Raw genomic sequence first — 5,856 nt, 5'->3', positions numbered from 1 at the left:
AATGGCCACAGGTGTATAAAAATCCAGCTTCTAGGCATGCAGCCTGCTTCTACAAATTTTTGTGAAATAATGGGTCGCTCTCAGGATCTCAGTGAATTCAAGCATGGTACTCACTTAAAAACGTTGGGTTAAAAATAACCCAACACGTAACCCAACTGTGGGTTGGTATAGCACCTTCCCAACGTTGGGTTATTTTAACCCAATGCATTGGGTTACAAAACAGTTGGGTTAAAAGTAACCCAACAGTTGAGTTAAATTTTTATTTTTATTCAAGCCATTATTTTAATAAATAAAATACCCATTGTTTTCAAATACAGATTTTTTTATTTGTATAAAACAATACATGTGCTTTAAAATATATATTTAAAATGTCAAACTAAATATTGGGGAGTAAATATTTATTGTAAATATACATAAATGTGTAAATATTAAATCCAAAATACACAGCACACATAATACACAAAAATGTACATAAGGTAAAACATACATAAAAGGTGTGCATACAAAACTAAAATTAAAAATGAACACAACAAATATTAAATTAAAAACCTATACAAATATGGACAGAATACACAAATTCATAATATTAAATTCTTCCAGAAATAAACAACTTTATTAAAAAATCTACATTGTACACTGTATGCCTTTATGTGTTGTTAACATATCTTAAGTAGCAAAACAAATACAAATTATGATAATCAAAGTTTTTAATGAGGCAGCAAAATATATATTCAAGTTTGCATGCTACAAAATCTCCCAAATGGGGCAGAGGTCTTTGGATAGTTCATGTCATAAATAAATAAAAAATCTGAAACATACAGCCAGTGCTTGAAATAAGGTCTTCTGTTCAACTGCCTCCACAATGAAAATGAAAAAAATCAGCGAGGTCTTTGTCCCCAAGCATCGTCATGTGGATCCTGGCTTGTCTCACTGTTCAGCTAATGCTCCATGTTAGTTCCAACCTTAAAAGAATTCAAAAAAAAAGTTCAGTTTGCTTGCACTGTGACAACATCAGCAGTGTTAAATTACGTAAAAGTTACAATGAAGCAGTGTTGTACTGAATTAAACAAATTGTCACTAATTAGTCATTACATCTGCTGTTCATTTTTCACCAATCAACATACTAATCCTCATGCTGTTTCAAACCCGTAAGACTTTGGTTCATCTTCGGAACACAGAAAGGCCTAGAAAGGCAGTAAAGACATTAAAGTAATCCACGTGACTCCAGTAATTCAACCTCAGTTTTATGAAGTGACAAGCGTATATTCTATCCCTTAACCATAATTTACCACTTTATTTACAAAACATTAATCTCAACACATGTTCACGAGAGCCCCTTGATGCATGCGTGTTGTGTTGAAAAGAGTGCAAATGTTGTGTTGTTGTTGCAAAAAGCACTCGTGTCGCTTCATAAAACTGAGGTTAGACCACTTGAATCCCATGGATTACTTTAATGCTGTCTGTCCTGGGTCTTACAGTGGTAGTTGCGTAGGTCGTCAATGGAGGGACAGAAACCTTGCAGATTTCTTTAACATTTGTGTTTTAAAGAACAACGAAAGTCTTACAACAACACGAGGGTAATTCATGAGATAGTTTACCCAAAAATGAAAATGATTCCATGATTTACTCAAACCTCAAGCCAACCTAGGTGTGTATGACATTCTTCTTTCAGACAAATACAATCTGAGTTATATTAATAAATATCCTGGCTCTTCCAAGCTTTATAATGGAAGCCCATAATTTGAAGCCCAAAAATGCATCCATCCATTATAAAAGTGCTTCACACGGCTCCGGAGATTAATAAGAACCCATTGAAGTGAATTGATGGGATTGTGTAAGAAAAATATCCATATTTAACACGTTATAAAGTAAAATATCTAGCTTCCAGTGGACCACCTTAAGTATTCAACTTCTGGAAAAAGCGTAACTGCTGTGAGAATAACGTCGGACGTAGCGTAAAAAAACGTAAATGCCGAGACGATTAAGTTGAACGTAGCGTAAGCGTTTTGAATTGCGAGAGGCGTTACAGTTTCTTTGTAAGTTGAATAAGGAAGGCTGACTGTCGAAAATTTGTTATTTTAGTCTATTAAGTTTTAAATATGGATATTTTTTCTACAAAAACCCATCGATTCACCTCAGAAGGCCCTTATTAACCTCCTGGAGCCGTATGGATTACTTTCATAATGGATGGATGTACTTTTTTGGGCTTCAAATTTTGACCATTATAATGCTTGGATTAGTCAGGACATTTATTAATAACTGATTGTGTTCGTCTGAAAGAAGAATGTCATATACACCTAGGATGACTTGAGGGTGAGTACATAATGGGATATTTTTTGGGTGAACTATTGGATAATCTATTAACAAGTAAAATCACTAAAGGAAATAATAAATGGATGCACTTTATCAAAGCTAATTTGATAGTGTTGCTTTTACTTACAGGCTGATGGGTGAATGTAATTAAGCTTCTCTTCATTTCAGCATATGTTGGACACACCATTTTGTCCATTTGTGAGGTATGGCGATGATGGCAGGATGGCAGGAAGGCAGGAAGGGTTTTAAAGGCAATTTCTCCATGATCATCTTTGAAAGACAAGTTAACAGAAAAAGAGAAAAAAAAAACAGTTTTCACCTACCAAATGTGTGGACCTGATTTCATATGCACTTAGACACAACCAAAACAACTTATTAAAATTAAAACATACTGTATGAAAATGAGAGAAGACAGCTGAAAAAAATAATAATAAACTGGTTGTTTCCTAAACAACCTGGTTCTGTAGTAGCCCCTGCACTGCACATTGGTCTATCTAATGTTATTCAACTTACCAGCTTGTTAGAAGAGACTCCAAACCCGGAAATGTGTGTCAGATAAGGAAGACATCGAACTTGTGTACTATTGGGGATACTCCAGGACTAGAGTCGAGAACCACTGAGATCCAATCCTTCCTCTGCATTAGAATGAAGCAGGGGAAAATAACCAGAAAAGTAAACTAGTCTTTAAAAAATAATTGTGTACAACTTGTTTCAATATCGTACTCACCTTTAATTAAATGGCAGAGGTTCAACTGTTCTAGTCTTTGCTTCACAAATGAATCCATTGGTCTAAAACACAGGTACATAACACATTTAGTACAACATATTTAAAATATAGGCAAAAACTGTCATACCTTCATAAGAAAACGCACTTTAGTTGTATGATTTAGCTACTCCTGTAATACGTTTAATAGTAACATGCATAATATATATTCATATGACAACATTCATTATGAATATAGGCCTACCACATTTCTGCCAAATTATCATAGTTGCAGTTTGTGTTAACTTACTACGGTAAAACTAACGTTAGGTAATTTGTGGGTTGGAAAACATTCTAACTGTCGTGAACTAACGTTACAATTGTTAGCACAATATTTCAGTTTTCTGCGTCAATGCTGTTGTGAATATCTGCACTCATTCATCTCACAACAGATATTTAGAGTAGTAAGTTATACTGTTGGATATTCGGCGACTTCAAACGCTTCTCCCTGGATCTCACAGCGCTGCTGTGGTGTTGTGTGACCGGGTCTGAGCTCGCGCTGCACGGGCCAAGCTGATAATGCTCCGCGCGGCTTTAGATAGTGATTTCAGACTAGGCATAAGTTACTTACTTTCTGTATCGCCGTATTAAGTTTCTAAATAGGTACACTAGAATAATGTTTTTACTTTATTACTGCTAGCGAGCTAACTGGGATAGCTATGGTTTATTTCCAATCTAACTCATTTTTCCAGAGAGCATTAACGGGATTTTTTTTAAATAAAATTCAGTTTTCGACTATATTCAACGTTTCAGTACACAATACATAATGTTATAAGAGTTGCATTCATAAAAAAATGTGATTTGTCTTACCATTCATTTCATAATCAGGCTGCAGCAGCGTCTTCTGTTGGCAGTAGCTGGACGGTTTGCCGTTAAAATTTGAACCGTCACTGGGGAAACCGTATTTAACCCAATGGCCGGGTTATTACTAAAAATAACCCAACGATGTTAAAATAACCCAACGTTTTGCAAAATAACCCAACATATTGACCCAATATGTGTAACCCAACGGTTGGGTTAAAAAAATAACCCAACGTTTTTTACTGTGTACCATGATAGGTTTATAAATATTAAATACTAACTACTAAATATTCCATGGTCACCTGTTTATAACAAAGTGGAAGAAATTTGGAACAGGAGCAACTCAGCCACAAAGTGGTAGACTACACTGTAAAAAAAATATTTAGAAAAAAAGTTACCTGGTTGCCTTAAAATTTTGTGTTCATTGAAAAAAACATGTTTTGAGATTTGACAACATTTATTAAAATATTATTAAATTTTTTGTAAGCATATTGGGTAGTGTGTTTTATTTTTGATGACCCAGTGAAACATGCCAAATAGTGCTATTTTTATGATTTATCAATTTTTTTTATGTGGTTCAGATACAATAATATTTTGAGTTTCTATTTATTAAACAAATTTCCTTCATTGTATCAACTCAAATTTTTAATTTCAATAAACTCAAAATTTTAAGGCAACCAGGTTACTTACTTTTTTAAGTTAACCCAACAAAAACCAACAATTTTTTTTTTACAGTGAAAAATCACAGAGTGGGTCAGCACCGAATCTACAACTTTATGCTGCGTCAATAGCTACAGACCTCCAAACTTCGTGTGGCCTTTAGATTAGCTCAAAAGAGAGCTGCATAGAGAGCTTCATGTAATGGGTTTCCATGGCTGAGCAGCTGCATCCGAGCCTCACATCAAGTGCAATGTAAAGTGCCGGATGCAGTGGTTTAAAGCATGCAGCCACTGGACTGGAGTGACAAATCACGCTTCTCTGTCTGGTCATCAGTTGGATGAAAATGGGTTTGCTAGTTACCAGGAGAAAATAACAAAAACTACGATTTTTATTCAGCATTGTCTCCTCTTACAGGTCTGCTGTCAATCCACATTCAAGACTCCAGTGATGCTGCTGACGTGTTATCTTGTGCGCCCATGTATTTGGGTTCAAATAAATATGACTGAGCAAAAAAAAGCAAGTCTTCCTCTGTGTCAAAATCCTTAGACATATTTGCGACGGTTGTTTTGTTTACAGCGCGTCTCCCTCTGACAATAAACAAAGCTTGGACGCACCAAATAACATGTCAGCATCGTCTTACATCAGCAGCGTCAATGCAGTCGTGAATGCAGATTAACAACAGACCTGGAAGAGAAGACAATGCGGAATAAAGTCACATTTTTCATTATTTTTGGACCAAAATGTATTTTCAATGCTTCAAGACATTCTAACTAACCCACTGATGTCACATATGGACTACTTTGATGGTGTTTTTATTACCTTTATGGTCCTTCTGGACGGACAGTATACCATACATTTTCAATGGAGGGACAGAAAGCGCTCGGGCTAAATATAAAATATCTTTTTTATCTTACGAGTTCTTACGGGTGTGGAACGACATAAGGGTGAGTCATTAATGACAGTTTTCATTTTGGGGTGAACTAACCCTTTAATGCTTCAGCATACCAAAACAATTTTGGACAATTTCATGCTCTCAACTTTATGGGAACAGTTGGGGCCTGGCCCCTTCCTGTTACATGACTGTGTACCAGTGCACAAAGAAAGGTCCACAAAGACATTAATGAGCGAGTTTGTTGTGGAGAAACTTGACTGGCCTGCACATAATCCTGGTCTCAATCCGATAGAACACCTTTGGGATAAATTAGAGTGGATACTGCCAGCGAGGCCTTCTCATCCAACATCAGTGCTTCACAAATGCGCTTCCAGAAGAATGGTCAGAAATTCCAATAAACACACCCCTAAACCTTGAAAGCCTTCCC

General features: G+C 35.9%; 1 long non-coding RNA gene across 1 annotated transcript; it reads right to left on the bottom strand.

Moving 5' to 3' along the window:
• Positions 1–487: 487 nt before the first annotated feature.
• Positions 488–4,063, bottom strand: LOC137083654 (uncharacterized). The gene is made up of 5 exons (XR_010906568.1): positions 3,887–4,063; positions 3,041–3,102; positions 2,827–2,948; positions 2,441–2,583; positions 488–962 (listed from the first exon to the last, which is right to left on the bottom strand). It is a non-coding gene; the product is annotated as an uncharacterized lncRNA (long non-coding RNA).
• Between the last annotated feature and the right edge of the window lie 1,793 nt (positions 4,064–5,856).

The sequence above is a fragment of the Pseudorasbora parva genome, chromosome 7 (genome assembly GCF_024679245.1).
Source record: "Pseudorasbora parva isolate DD20220531a chromosome 7, ASM2467924v1, whole genome shotgun sequence".
NCBI classification, from domain to species: Eukaryota; Metazoa; Chordata; class Actinopteri; order Cypriniformes; family Gobionidae; genus Pseudorasbora; species Pseudorasbora parva.
Note: the sequence above shows the minus strand (reverse complement) of the source record. Positions and strands in the feature narration are given on the sequence as shown.